Here is a 12,132-nt window from a genome sequence, read left to right as displayed (position 1 = left end):
AGCCGAGAAGGGGGTTCCGCGAAGGTGGTGAGTGGTGCGACGAGGGACTTCGGCCCCACACGAAGGCAGGAGCGTCCTTACTCTGGTTTCTCTTCATCACGCACAAGTCTTTCGCCTTTTACTAAACACTTCCGTGGAGAGGAATACCAATGAGTTAAATTCCATTTTTGGCAGGCTTTGCCTTCTGGCAGAGCCCTGTGAGTTTGTCAAACGTCAAAGCAGCTGTGTCCGTGGAGAGGTCGGCCTGTGCAAAGAGAGCACGGCCGTGGGTGGGTGCTCAGCAGCGGCCAGTGTTACGTCCAGTTAACAATACTGCACCGCGACACTTGAGAAGTGTCAGAGGAGGTTGGCTCAGGCAGCAAAGAGTGGGGGTCATCGCTTCTCGGCCTTTTGGCTAAGATCAAGTGTAGTATCTGTTCTTATCAGTTTAATATCTGATATGTCCTCTACACGGGGACAACTTATTAAACGGATTTTTAGAACCGGGAGCTGAAAAAGGGGCTTGCTCCGTTCACTCCACGCATCGACCTGGCCTTGCAGTGCCGCTGGGAACGGTGCAGCCTTCTCTCCACCTGTGGACAAAAAAAAAAAACTTGCTCAGCTTTTCAGGGCGTGAGCCAAATGGGACGGCCGCCGGGGGTCACGCTAAGTACCCCTGCCGACTTAGTGGCGGCTTCTCGGTAGGCTCCTTTGGTTTTTGTCTTCTTGCAATTACGCTTTGTCAGCCATGACAACTGGCCGAAAAGTGCAGCGCGCCACAGCAAGGTGTAGCAACAACAGGGCCCCCGTGCGCGTTCTGCATTTCCCCCTGCAGGCATAGGGGGCAACGTTTCCATCCCGCCACAGGGCCCGTTTACCGCTCCCCGCGTTGCCCGTCTCCTTTTCTCGCTCCTCGCTCAAGATCTGCAAGCAGCTGAGCGTTTGCTAGCCCGCCTGGAAAAGGCAGGATCTTAGTCTGTCCGCAATCTGATTGGCTCGGCCAAAGGGCCGGGGCGGCCTCAGGGAAATGGGAGCTGCCTGGGAATTGGAACGCCTCGCAAGCCGAGAAGGGGGTTCCGCGAAGGTGGTGAGTGGTGCGACGAGGGACTTCGGCCCCACACGAAGGCAGGAGCGTCCTTACTCTGGTTTCTCTTCATCACGCACAAGTCTTTCGCCTTTTACTAAAGACTTCCGTGGAGAGGAATACCCATGAGGTAAATTCCATTTTTGGCAGGCTTTGCCTTCTGGCAGAGCCCTGTGAGTTTGTCAAACGTCAAAGCAGCTGTGTCCGTGGAGAGGTCGGCCTGTGCAAAGAGAGCACGGCCGTGGGTGGGTGCTCAGCAGCGGCCAGTGTTACGTCCAGTTAACAATACTGCACCGCGACACTTGAGAAGTGTCAGAGGAGGTTGGCTCAGGCAGCAAAGAGTGGGGGTCATCGCTTCTCGGCCTTTTGGCTAAGATCAAGTGTAGTATCTGTTCTTATCAGTTTAATATCTGATATGTCCTCTACACGGGGACAACTTATTAAACGGATTTTTAGAACCGGGAGCTGAAAAAGGGGCTTGCTCCGTTCACTCCACGCATCGACCTGGCCTTGCAGTGCCGCTGGGAACGGTGCAGCCTTCTCTCCACCTGTGGACAAAAAAAAAAAACTTGCTCAGCTTTTCAGGGCGTGAGCCAAATGGGACGGCCGCCGGGGGTCACGCTAAGTACCCCTGCCGACTTAGTGGCGGCTTCTCGGTAGGCTCCTTTGGTTTTTGTCTTCTTGCAATTACGCTTTGTCAGCCATGACAACTGGCCGAAAAGTGCAGCGCGCCACAGCAAGGTGTAGCAACAACAGGGCCCCCGTGCGCCTTCTGCATTTCCCCCTGCAGGCATAGGGGGCAACGTTTCCATCCCGCCACAGGGCCCGTTTACCGCTCCCCGCGTTGCCCGTCTCCTTTTCTCGCTCCTCGCTCAAGATCTGCAAGCAGCTGAGCGTTTGCTAGCCCGCCTGGAAAAGGCAGGATCTTAGTCTGTCCGCAATCTGATTGGCTCGGCCAAAGGGCCGGGGCGGCCTCAGGGAAATGGGAGCTGCCTGGGAATTGGAACGCCTCGCAAGCCGAGAAGGGGGTTCCGCGAAGGTGGTGAGTGGTGCGACGACGGACTTCGGCCCCACACGAAGGCAGGAGCGTCCTTACTCTGGTTTCTCTTCATCACGCACAAGTCTTTCGCCTTTTACTAAAGACTTCCGTGGAGAGGAATACCCATGAGTTAAATTCCATTTTTGGCAGGCTTTGCCTTCTGGCAGAGCCCTGTGAGTTTGTCAAACGTCAAAGCAGCTGTGTCCGTGGAGAGGTCGGCCTGTGCAAAGAGAGCACGGCCGTGGGTGGGTGCTCAGCAGCGGCCAGTGTTACGTCCAGTTAACAATACTGCACCGCGACACTTGAGAAGTGTCAGAGGAGGTTGGCTCAGGCAGCAAAGAGTGGGGGTCATCGCTTCTCGGCCTTTTGGCTAAGATCAAGTGTAGTATCTGTTCTTATCAGTTTAATATCTGATATGTCCTCTACACGGGGACAACTTATTAAACGGATTTTTAGAACCGGGAGCTGAAAAAGGGGCTTGCTCCGTTCACTCCACGCATCGACCTGGCCTGGCAGTGCCGCTGGGAACGGTGCAGCCTTCTCTCCACCTGTGGACAAAAAAAAAAAAACTTGCTCAGCTTTTCAGGGCGTGAGCCAAATGGGACGGCCGCCGGGGGTCACGCTAAGTACCCCTGCCGACTTAGTGGCGGCTTCTCGGTAGGCTCCTTTGGTTTTTGTCTTCTTGCAATTACGCTTTGTCAGCCATGACAACTGGCCGAAAAGTGCAGCGCGCCACAGCAAGGTGTAGCAACAACAGGGCCCCCGTGCGCGTTCTGCATTTCCCCCTGCAAGCATAGGGGGCAACGTTTCCATCCCGCCACAGGGCCCGTTTACCGCTCCCCGCGTTGCCCGTCTCCTTTTCTCGCTCCTCGCTCAAGATCTGCAAGCAGCTGAGCGTTTGCTAGCCCGCCTGGAAAAGGCAGGATCTTAGTCTGTCCGCAATCTGATTGGCTCGGCCAAAGGGCCGGGGCGGCCTCAGGGAAATGGGAGCTGCCTGGGAATTGGAACGCCTCGCAAGCCGAGAAGGGGGTTCCGCGAAGGTGGTGAGTGGTGCGACGAGGGACTTCGGCCCCACACGAAGGCAGGAGCGTCCTTACTCTGGTTTCTCTTCATCACGCACAAGTCTTTCGCCTTTTACTAAACACTTCCGTGGAGAGGAATACCAATGAGTTAAATTCCATTTTTGGCAGGCTTTGCCTTCTGGCAGAGCCCTGTGAGTTTGTCAAACGTCAAAGCAGCTGTGTCCGTGGAGAGGTCGGCCTGTGCAAAGAGAGCACGGCCGTGGGTGGGTGCTCAGCAGCGGCCAGTGTTACGTCCAGTTAACAATACTGCACCGCGACACTTGAGAAGTGTCAGAGGAGGTTGGCTCAGGCAGCAAAGAGTGGGGGTCATCGCTTCTCGGCCTTTTGGCTAAGATCAAGTGTAGTATCTGTTCTTATCAGTTTAATATCTGATATGTCCTCTACACGGGGACAACTTATTAAACGGATTTTTAGAACCGGGAGCTGAAAAAGGGGCTTGCTCCGTTCACTCCACGCATCGACCTGGCCTTGCAGTGCCGCTGGGAACGGTGCAGCCTTCTCTCCACCTGTGGACAAAAAAAAAAAACTTGCTCAGCTTTTCAGGGCGTGAGCCAAATGGGACGGCCGCCGGGGGTCACGCTAAGTACCCCTGCCGACTTAGTGGCGGCTTCTCGGTAGGCTCCTTTGGTTTTTGTCTTCTTGCAATTACGCTTTGTCAGCCATGACAACTGGCCGAAAAGTGCAGCGCGCCACAGCAAGGTGTAGCAACAACAGGGCCCCCGTGCGCGTTCTGCATTTCCCCCTGCAGGCATAGGGGGCAACGTTTCCATCCCGCCACAGGGCCCGTTTACCGCTCCCCGCGTTGCCCGTCTCCTTTTCTCGCTCCTCGCTCAAGATCTGCAAGCAGCTGAGCGTTTGCTAGCCCGCCTGGAAAAGGCAGGATCTTAGTCTGTCCGCAATCTGATTGGCTCGGCCAAAGGGCCGGGGCGGCCTCAGGGAAATGGGAGCTGCCTGGGAAATGGAACGCCTCGCAAGCCGAGAAGGGGGTTCCGCGAAGGTGGTGAGTGGTGCGACGAGGGACTTCGGCCCCACGCGAAGGCAGGAGCGTCCTTACTCTGGTTTCTCTTCATCACGCACAAGTCTTTCGCCTTTTACTAAAGACTTCCGTGGAGAGGAATACCAATGAGTTAAATTCCATTTTTGGCAGGCTTTGCCTTCTGGCAGAGCCCTGTGAGTTTGTCAAACGTCAAAGCAGCTGTGTCCGTGGAGAGGTCGGCCTGTGCAAAGAGAGCACGGCCGTGGGTGGGTGCTCAGCAGCGGCCAGTGTTACGTCCAGTTAACAATACTGCACCGCGACACTTGAGAAGTGTCAGAGGAGGTTGGCTCAGGCAGCAAAGAGTGGGGGTCATCGCTTCTCGGCCTTTTGGCTAAGATCAAGTGTAGTATCTGTTCTTATCAGTTTAATATCTGATATGTCCTCTACACGGGGACAACTTATTAAATGGATTTTTAGAACCGGGAGCTGAAAAAGGGGCTTGCTCCGTTCACTCCACGCATCGACCTGGCCTTGCAGTGCCGCTGGGAACGGTGCAGCCTTCGCTCCACCTGTGGACAAAAAAAAAAAAACTTGCTCAGCTTTTCAGGGCGTGAGCCAAATGGGACGGCCGCCGGGGGTCACGCTAAGTACCCCTGCCGACTTAGTGGCGGCTTCTCGGTAGGCTCCTTTGGTTTTTGTCTTCTTGCAATTACGCTTTGTCAGCCATGACAACTGGCTGAAAAGTGCAGCGCGCCACAGCAAGGTGTAGCAACAACAGGGCCCCCGTGCGCGTTCTGCATTTCCCCCTGCAGGCATAGGTGGCAACGTTTCCATCCCGCCACAGGGCCCGTTTACCGCTCCCCGCGTTGCCCGTCTCCTTTTCTCGCTCCTCGCTCAAGATCTGCAAGCAGCTGAGCGTTTGCTAGCCCGCCTGGAAAAGGCAGGATCTTAGTCTGTCCGCAATCTGATTGGCTCGGCCAAAGGGCCGGGGCGGCCTCAGGGAAATGGGAGCTGCCTGGGAAATGGAACGCCTCGCAAGCCGAGAAGGGGGTTCCGCGAAGGTGGTGAGTGGTGCGACGAGGGACTTCGGCCCCACACGAAGGCAGGAGCGTCCTTACTCTGGTTTCTCTTCATCACGCACAAGTCTTTCGCCTTTTACTAAAGACTTCCGTGGAGAGGAATACCAATGAGTTAAATTCCATTTTTGGCAGGCTTTGCCTTCTGGCAGAGCCCTGTGAGTTTGTCAAACGTCAAAGCAGCTGTGTCCGTGGAGAGGTCGGCCTGTGCAAAGAGAGCACGGCCGTGGGTGGGTGCTCAGCAGCGGCCAGTGTTACGTCCAGTTAACAATACTGCACCGCGACACTTGAGAAGTGTCAGAGGAGGTTGGCTCAGGCAGCAAAGAGTGGGGGTCATCGCTTCTCGGCCTTTTGGCTAAGATCAAGTGTAGTATCTGTTCTTATCAGTTTAATATCTGATATGTCCTCTACACGGGGACAACTTATTAAACGGATTTTTAGAACCGGGAGCTGAAAAAGGGGCTTGCTCCGTTCACTCCACGCATCGACCTGGCCTTGCAGTGCCGCTGGGAACGGTGCAGCCTTCTCTCCACCTGTGGACAAAAAAAAAAAACTTGCTCAGCTTTTCAGGGCGTGAGCCAAATGGGACGGCCGCCGGGGGTCACGCTAAGTACCCCTGCCGACTTAGTGGCGGCTTCTCGGTAGGCTCCTTTGGTTTTTGTCTTCTTGCAATTACGCTTTGTCAGCCATGACAACTGGCCGAAAAGTGCAGCGCGCCACAGCAAGGTGTAGCAACAACAGGGCCCCCGTGCGCGTTCTGCATTTCCCCCTGCAGGCATAGGGGGCAACGTTTCCATCCCGCCACAGGGCCCGTTTACCGCTCCCCGCGTTGCCCGTCTCCTTTTCTCGCTCCTCGCTCAAGATCTGCAAGCAGCTGAGCGTTTGCTAGCCCGCCTGGAAAAGGCAGGATCTTAGTCTGTCCGCAATCTGATTGGCTCGGCCAAAGGGCCGGGGCGGCCTCAGGGAAATGGGAGCTGCCTGGGAAATGGAACGCCTCGCAAGCCGAGAAGGGGGTTCCGCGAAGGTGGTGAGTGGTGCGACGAGGGACTTCGGCCCCACACGAAGGCAGGAGCGTCCTTACTCTGGTTTCTCTTCATCACGCACAAGTCTTTCGCCTTTTACTAAAGACTTCCGTGGAGAGGAATACCAATGAGTTAAATTCCATTTTTGGCAGGCTTTGCCTTCTGGCAGAGCCCTGTGAGTTTGTCAAACGTCAAAGCAGCTGTGTCCGTGGAGAGGTCGGCCTGTGCAAAGAGAGCACGGCCGTGGGTGGGTGCTCAGCAGCGGCCAGTGTTACGTCCAGTTAACAATACTGCACCGCGACACTTGAGAAGTGTCAGAGGAGGTTGGCTCAGGCAGCAAAGAGTGGGGGTCATCGCTTCTCGGCCTTTTGGCTAAGATCAAGTGTAGTATCTGTTCTTATCAGTTTAATATCTGATATGTCCTCTACACGGGGACAACTTATTAAACGGATTTTTAGAACCGGGAGCTGAAAAAGGGGCTTGCTCCGTTCACTCCACGCATCGACCTGGCCTTGCAGTGCCGCTGGGAACGGTGCAGCCTTCTCTCCACCTGTGGACAAAAAAAAAAAAACTTGCTCAGCTTTTCAGGGCGTGAGCCAAATGGGACGGCCGCCGGGGGTCACGCTAAGTACCCCTGCCGACTTAGTGGCGGCTTCTCGGTAGGCTCCTTTGGTTTTTGTCTTCTTGCAATTACGCTTTGTCAGCCATGACAACTGGCCGAAAAGTGCAGCGCGCCACAGCAAGGTGTAGCAACAACAGGGCCCCCGTGCGCGTTCTGCATTTCCCCCTGCAGGCATAGGGGGCAACGTTTCCATCCCGCCACAGGGCCCGTTTACCGCTCCCCGCGTTGCCCGTCTCCTTTTCTCGCTCCTCGCTCAAGATCTGCAAGCAGCTGAGCGTTTGCTAGCCCGCCTGGAAAAGGCAGGATCTTAGTCTGTCCGCAATCTGATTGGCTCGGCCAAAGGGCCGGGGCGGCCTCAGGGAAATGGGAGCTGCCTGGGAAATGGAACGCCTCGCAAGCCGAGAAGGGGGTTCCGCGAAGGTGGTGAGTGGTGCGACGAGGGACTTCGGCCCCACACGAAGGCAGGAGCGTCCTTACTCTGGTTTCTCTTCATCACGCACAAGTCTTTCGCCTTTTACTAAAGACTTCCGTGGAGAGGAATACCAATGAGTTAAATTCCATTTTTGGCAGGCTTTGCCTTCTGGCAGAGCCCTGTGAGTTTGTCAAACGTCAAAGCAGCTGTGTCCGTGGAGAGGTCGGCCTGTGCAAAGAGAGCACGGCCGTGGGTGGGTGCTCAGCAGCGGCCAGTGTTACGTCCAGTTAACAATACTGCACCGCGACACTTGAGAAGTGTCAGAGGAGGTTGGCTCAGGCAGCAAAGAGTTGGGGTCAACGCTTCTCGGCCTTTTGGCTAAGATCAAGTGTAGTATCTGTTCTTATCAGTTTAATATCTGATATGTCCTCTACACGGGGACAACTTATTAAACGGATTTTTAGAACCGGGAGGTGAAAAAGGGGCTTGCTCCGTTCACTCCACGCATCGACCTGGCCTTGCAGTGCCGCTGGGAACGGTGCAGCCTTCTCTCCACCTGTGGACAAAAAAAAAAACTTGCTCAGCTTTTCAGGGCGTGAGCCAAATGGGACGGCCGCCGGGGGTCACGCTAAGTACCCCTGCCGACTTAGTGGCGGCTTCTCGGTAGGCTCCTTTGGTTTTTGTCTTCTTGCAATTACGCTTTGTCAGCCATGACAACTGGCCGAAAAGTGCAGCGCGCCACAGCAAGGTGTAGCAACAACAGGGCCCCCGTGCGCGTTCTGCATTTCCCCCTGCAGGCATAGGGGGCAACGTTTCCATCCCGCCACAGGGCCCGTTTACCGCTCCCCGCGTTGCCCGTCTCCTTTTCTCGCTCCTCGCTCAAGATCTGCAAGCAGCTGAGCGTTTGCTAGCCCGCCTGGAAAAGGCAGGATCTTAGTCTGTCCGCAATCTGATTGGCTCGGCCAAAGGGCCGGGGCGGCCTCAGGGAAATGGGAGCTGCCTGGGAAATGGAACGCCTCGCAAGCCGAGAAGGGGGTTCCGCGAAGGTGGTGAGTGGTGCGACGAGGGACTTCGGCCCCACACGAAGGCAGGAGCGTCCTTACTCTGGTTTCTCTTCATCACGCACAAGTCTTTCGCCTTTTACTAAAGACTTCCGTGGAGAGGAATACCAATGAGTTAAATTCCATTTTTGGCAGGCTTTGCCTTCTGGCAGAGCCCTGTGAGTTTGTCAAACGTCAAAGCAGCTGTGTCCGTGGAGAGGTCGGCCTGTGCAAAGAGAGCACGGCCGTGGGTGGGTGCTCAGCAGCGGCCAGTGTTACGTCCAGTTAACAATACTGCACCGCGACACTTGAGAAGTGTCAGAGGAGGTTGGCTCAGGCAGCAAAGAGTGGGGGTCATCGCTTCTCGGCCTTTTGGCTAAGATCAAGTGTAGTATCTGTTCTTATCAGTTTAATATCTGATATGTCCTCTACACGGGGACAACTTATTAAACGGATTTTTAGAACCGGGAGCTGAAAAAGGGGCTTGCTCCGTTCACTCCACGCATCGACCTGGCCTTGCAGTGCCGCTGGGAACGGTGCAGCCTTCTCTCCACCTGTGGACAAAAAAAAAAAACTTGCTCAGCTTTTCAGGGCGTGAGCCAAATGGGACGGCCGCCGGGGGTCACGCTAAGTACCCCTGCCGACTTAGTGGCGGCTTCTCGGTAGGCTCCTTTGGTTTTTGTCTTCTTGCAATTACGCTTTGTCAGCCATGACAACTGGCCGAAAAGTGCAGCGCGCCACAGCAAGGTGTAGCAACAACAGGGCCCCCGTGCGCGTTCTGCATTTCCCCCTGCAGGCATAGGGGGCAACGTTTCCATCCCGCCACAGGGCCCGTTTACCGCTCCCCGCGTTGCCCGTCTCCTTTTCTCGCTCCTCGCTCAAGATCTGCAAGCAGCTGAGCGTTTGCTAGCCCGCCTGGAAAAGGCAGGATCTTAGTCTGTCCGCAATCTGATTGGCTCGGCCAAAGGGCCGGGGCGGCCTCAGGGAAATGGGAGCTGCCTGGGAAATGGAACGCCTCGCAAGCCGAGAAGGGGGTTCCGCGAAGGTGGTGAGTGGTGCGACGAGGGACTTCGGCCCCACACGAAGGCAGGAGCGTCCTTACTCTGGTTTCTCTTCATCACGCACAAGTCTTTCGCCTTTTACTAAAGACTTCCGTGGAGAGGAATACCAATGAGTTAAATTCCATTTTTGGCAGGCTTTGCCTTCTGGCAGAGCCCTGTGAGTTTGTCAAACGTCAAAGCAGCTGTGTCCGTGGAGAGGTCGGCCTGTGCAAAGAGAGCACGGCCGTGGGTGGGTGCTCAGCAGCGGCCAGTGTTACGTCCAGTTAACAATACTGCACCGCGACACTTGAGAAGTGTCAGAGGAGGTTGGCTCAGGCAGCAAAGAGTGGGGGTCATCGCTTCTCGGCCTTTTGGCTAAGATCAAGTGTAGTATCTGTTCTTATCAGTTTAATATCTGATATGTCCTCTACACGGGGACAACTTATTAAATGGATTTTTAGAACCGGGAGCTGAAAAAGGGGCTTGCTCCGTTCACTCCACGCATCGACCTGGCCTTGCAGTGCCGCTGGGAACGGTGCAGCCTTCGCTCCACCTGTGGACAAAAAAAAAAAAACTTGCTCAGCTTTTCAGGGCGTGAGCCAAATGGGACGGCCGCCGGGGGTCACGCTAAGTACCCCTGCCGACTTAGTGGCGGCTTCTCGGTAGGCTCCTTTGGTTTTTGTCTTCTTGCAATTACGCTTTGTCAGCCATGACAACTGGCTGAAAAGTGCAGCGCGCCACAGCAAGGTGTAGCAACAACAGGGCCCCCGTGCGCGTTCTGCATTTCCCCCTGCAGGCATAGGTGGCAACGTTTCCATCCCGCCACAGGGCCCGTTTACCGCTCCCCGCGTTGCCCGTCTCCTTTTCTCGCTCCTCGCTCAAGATCTGCAAGCAGCTGAGCGTTTGCTAGCCCGCCTGGAAAAGGCAGGATCTTAGTCTGTCCGCAATCTGATTGGCTCGGCCAAAGGGCCGGGGCGGCCTCAGGGAAATGGGAGCTGCCTGGGAAATGGAACGCCTCGCAAGCCGAGAAGGGGGTTCCGCGAAGGTGGTGAGTGGTGCGACGAGGGACTTCGGCCCCACACGAAGGCAGGAGCGTCCTTACTCTGGTTTCTCTTCATCACGCACAAGTCTTTCGCCTTTTACTAAAGACTTCCGTGGAGAGGAATACCAATGAGTTAAATTCCATTTTTGGCAGGCTTTGCCTTCTGGCAGAGCCCTGTGAGTTTGTCAAACGTCAAAGCAGCTGTGTCCGTGGAGAGGTCGGCCTGTGCAAAGAGAGCACGGCCGTGGGTGGGTGCTCAGCAGCGGCCAGTGTTACGTCCAGTTAACAATACTGCACCGCGACACTTGAGAAGTGTCAGAGGAGGTTGGCTCAGGCAGCAAAGAGTGGGGGTCATCGCTTCTCGGCCTTTTGGCTAAGATCAAGTGTAGTATCTGTTCTTATCAGTTTAATATCTGATATGTCCTCTACACGGGGACAACTTATTAAACGGATTTTTAGAACCGGGAGCTGAAAAAGGGGCTTGCTCCGTTCACTCCACGCATCGACCTGGCCTTGCAGTGCCGCTGGGAACGGTGCAGCCTTCTCTCCACCTGTGGACAAAAAAAAAAAACTTGCTCAGCTTTTCAGGGCGTGAGCCAAATGGGACGGCCGCCGGGGGTCACGCTAAGTACCCCTGCCGACTTAGTGGCGGCTTCTCGGTAGGCTCCTTTGGTTTTTGTCTTCTTGCAATTACGCTTTGTCAGCCATGACAACTGGCCGAAAAGTGCAGCGCGCCACAGCAAGGTGTAGCAACAACAGGGCCCCCGTGCGCGTTCTGCATTTCCCCCTGCAGGCATAGGGGGCAACGTTTCCATCCCGCCACAGGGCCCGTTTACCGCTCCCCGCGTTGCCCGTCTCCTTTTCTCGCTCCTCGCTCAAGATCTGCAAGCAGCTGAGCGTTTGCTAGCCCGCCTGGAAAAGGCAGGATCTTAGTCTGTCCGCAATCTGATTGGCTCGGCCAAAGGGCCGGGGCGGCCTCAGGGAAATGGGAGCTGCCTGGGAAATGGAACGCCTCGCAAGCCGAGAAGGGGGTTCCGCGAAGGTGGTGAGTGGTGCGACGAGGGACTTCGGCCCCACACGAAGGCAGGAGCGTCCTTACTCTGGTTTCTCTTCATCACGCACAAGTCTTTCGCCTTTTACTAAAGACTTCCGTGGAGAGGAATACCAATGAGTTAAATTCCATTTTTGGCAGGCTTTGCCTTCTGGCAGAGCCCTGTGAGTTTGTCAAACGTCAAAGCAGCTGTGTCCGTGGAGAGGTCGGCCTGTGCAAAGAGAGCACGGCCGTGGGTGGGTGCTCAGCAGCGGCCAGTGTTACGTCCAGTTAACAATACTGCACCGCGACACTTGAGAAGTGTCAGAGGAGGTTGGCTCAGGCAGCAAAGAGTGGGGGTCATCGCTTCTCGGCCTTTTGGCTAAGATCAAGTGTAGTATCTGTTCTTATCAGTTTAATATCTGATATGTCCTCTACACGGGGACAACTTATTAAACGGATTTTTAGAACCGGGAGCTGAAAAAGGGGCTTGCTCCGTTCACTCCACGCATCGACCTGGCCTTGCAGTGCCGCTGGGAACGGTGCAGCCTTCTCTCCACCTGTGGACAAAAAAAAAAAACTTGCTCAGCTTTTCAGGGCGTGAGCCAAATGGGACGGCCGCCGGGGGTCACGCTAAGTACCCCTGCCGACTTAGTGGCGGCTTCTCGGTAGGCTCCTTTGGTTTTTG

General features: G+C 55.5%; 24 non-coding genes across 24 annotated transcripts; all 24 read left to right on the top strand.

Annotated features, from left to right (window-relative positions):
• The first annotated feature begins 77 nt into the window (after nucleotides 1-77).
• On the top strand, nucleotides 78-193 carry LOC137113918 (U5 spliceosomal RNA). Its single transcript, XR_010913036.1, has one exon. It is a non-coding gene; the product is annotated as a U5 spliceosomal RNA (small nuclear RNA).
• Nucleotides 194-374: 181 nt separating this feature from the next.
• LOC137114029 (U2 spliceosomal RNA) lies at nucleotides 375-565 on the top strand. Its single transcript, XR_010913144.1, has one exon. It is a non-coding gene; the product is annotated as a U2 spliceosomal RNA (small nuclear RNA).
• Nucleotides 566-1,116: 551 nt separating this feature from the next.
• On the top strand, nucleotides 1,117-1,232 carry LOC137113880 (U5 spliceosomal RNA). The gene has a single exon (XR_010913000.1). It is a non-coding gene; the product is annotated as a U5 spliceosomal RNA (small nuclear RNA).
• Nucleotides 1,233-1,413: 181 nt separating this feature from the next.
• Nucleotides 1,414-1,604, top strand: LOC137114028 (U2 spliceosomal RNA). Its single transcript, XR_010913143.1, has one exon. It is a non-coding gene; the product is annotated as a U2 spliceosomal RNA (small nuclear RNA).
• A 551-nt stretch (nucleotides 1,605-2,155) lies between these two features.
• Nucleotides 2,156-2,271, top strand: LOC137113768 (U5 spliceosomal RNA). The gene has a single exon (XR_010912889.1). It is a non-coding gene; the product is annotated as a U5 spliceosomal RNA (small nuclear RNA).
• Nucleotides 2,272-2,452: 181 nt separating this feature from the next.
• On the top strand, nucleotides 2,453-2,643 carry LOC137114363 (U2 spliceosomal RNA). The gene has a single exon (XR_010913467.1). It is a non-coding gene; the product is annotated as a U2 spliceosomal RNA (small nuclear RNA).
• A 552-nt stretch (nucleotides 2,644-3,195) lies between these two features.
• LOC137113917 (U5 spliceosomal RNA) lies at nucleotides 3,196-3,311 on the top strand. Its single transcript, XR_010913035.1, has one exon. It is a non-coding gene; the product is annotated as a U5 spliceosomal RNA (small nuclear RNA).
• Nucleotides 3,312-3,492: 181 nt separating this feature from the next.
• LOC137114027 (U2 spliceosomal RNA) lies at nucleotides 3,493-3,683 on the top strand. Its single transcript, XR_010913142.1, has one exon. It is a non-coding gene; the product is annotated as a U2 spliceosomal RNA (small nuclear RNA).
• Nucleotides 3,684-4,234: 551 nt separating this feature from the next.
• Nucleotides 4,235-4,350, top strand: LOC137113478 (U5 spliceosomal RNA). Its single transcript, XR_010912606.1, has one exon. It is a non-coding gene; the product is annotated as a U5 spliceosomal RNA (small nuclear RNA).
• Nucleotides 4,351-4,531: 181 nt separating this feature from the next.
• LOC137114105 (U2 spliceosomal RNA) lies at nucleotides 4,532-4,722 on the top strand. Its single transcript, XR_010913217.1, has one exon. It is a non-coding gene; the product is annotated as a U2 spliceosomal RNA (small nuclear RNA).
• Nucleotides 4,723-5,274: 552 nt separating this feature from the next.
• Nucleotides 5,275-5,390, top strand: LOC137113477 (U5 spliceosomal RNA). Its single transcript, XR_010912605.1, has one exon. It is a non-coding gene; the product is annotated as a U5 spliceosomal RNA (small nuclear RNA).
• Nucleotides 5,391-5,571: 181 nt separating this feature from the next.
• On the top strand, nucleotides 5,572-5,762 carry LOC137114026 (U2 spliceosomal RNA). Its single transcript, XR_010913141.1, has one exon. It is a non-coding gene; the product is annotated as a U2 spliceosomal RNA (small nuclear RNA).
• A 551-nt stretch (nucleotides 5,763-6,313) lies between these two features.
• LOC137113476 (U5 spliceosomal RNA) lies at nucleotides 6,314-6,429 on the top strand. Its single transcript, XR_010912604.1, has one exon. It is a non-coding gene; the product is annotated as a U5 spliceosomal RNA (small nuclear RNA).
• Nucleotides 6,430-6,610: 181 nt separating this feature from the next.
• On the top strand, nucleotides 6,611-6,801 carry LOC137114025 (U2 spliceosomal RNA). The gene has a single exon (XR_010913140.1). It is a non-coding gene; the product is annotated as a U2 spliceosomal RNA (small nuclear RNA).
• A 552-nt stretch (nucleotides 6,802-7,353) lies between these two features.
• Nucleotides 7,354-7,469, top strand: LOC137113473 (U5 spliceosomal RNA). The gene has a single exon (XR_010912602.1). It is a non-coding gene; the product is annotated as a U5 spliceosomal RNA (small nuclear RNA).
• Nucleotides 7,470-7,650: 181 nt separating this feature from the next.
• On the top strand, nucleotides 7,651-7,841 carry LOC137114311 (U2 spliceosomal RNA). The gene has a single exon (XR_010913417.1). It is a non-coding gene; the product is annotated as a U2 spliceosomal RNA (small nuclear RNA).
• Nucleotides 7,842-8,391: 550 nt separating this feature from the next.
• LOC137113472 (U5 spliceosomal RNA) lies at nucleotides 8,392-8,507 on the top strand. The gene has a single exon (XR_010912601.1). It is a non-coding gene; the product is annotated as a U5 spliceosomal RNA (small nuclear RNA).
• Nucleotides 8,508-8,688: 181 nt separating this feature from the next.
• LOC137114023 (U2 spliceosomal RNA) lies at nucleotides 8,689-8,879 on the top strand. Its single transcript, XR_010913138.1, has one exon. It is a non-coding gene; the product is annotated as a U2 spliceosomal RNA (small nuclear RNA).
• A 551-nt stretch (nucleotides 8,880-9,430) lies between these two features.
• Nucleotides 9,431-9,546, top strand: LOC137113471 (U5 spliceosomal RNA). The gene has a single exon (XR_010912600.1). It is a non-coding gene; the product is annotated as a U5 spliceosomal RNA (small nuclear RNA).
• Nucleotides 9,547-9,727: 181 nt separating this feature from the next.
• Nucleotides 9,728-9,918, top strand: LOC137114093 (U2 spliceosomal RNA). Its single transcript, XR_010913206.1, has one exon. It is a non-coding gene; the product is annotated as a U2 spliceosomal RNA (small nuclear RNA).
• Nucleotides 9,919-10,470: 552 nt separating this feature from the next.
• LOC137113470 (U5 spliceosomal RNA) lies at nucleotides 10,471-10,586 on the top strand. The gene has a single exon (XR_010912599.1). It is a non-coding gene; the product is annotated as a U5 spliceosomal RNA (small nuclear RNA).
• A 181-nt stretch (nucleotides 10,587-10,767) lies between these two features.
• Nucleotides 10,768-10,958, top strand: LOC137114022 (U2 spliceosomal RNA). Its single transcript, XR_010913137.1, has one exon. It is a non-coding gene; the product is annotated as a U2 spliceosomal RNA (small nuclear RNA).
• A 551-nt stretch (nucleotides 10,959-11,509) lies between these two features.
• On the top strand, nucleotides 11,510-11,625 carry LOC137113469 (U5 spliceosomal RNA). Its single transcript, XR_010912598.1, has one exon. It is a non-coding gene; the product is annotated as a U5 spliceosomal RNA (small nuclear RNA).
• A 181-nt stretch (nucleotides 11,626-11,806) lies between these two features.
• Nucleotides 11,807-11,997, top strand: LOC137114021 (U2 spliceosomal RNA). Its single transcript, XR_010913136.1, has one exon. It is a non-coding gene; the product is annotated as a U2 spliceosomal RNA (small nuclear RNA).
• Nucleotides 11,998-12,132: the final 135 nt, after the last annotated feature.

Source organism: Channa argus, unplaced genomic scaffold, assembly GCF_033026475.1.
Source record: "Channa argus isolate prfri unplaced genomic scaffold, Channa argus male v1.0 Contig016, whole genome shotgun sequence".
NCBI classification, from domain to species: Eukaryota; Metazoa; Chordata; class Actinopteri; order Anabantiformes; family Channidae; genus Channa; species Channa argus.
Note: the sequence above shows the minus strand (reverse complement) of the source record. Positions and strands in the feature narration are given on the sequence as shown.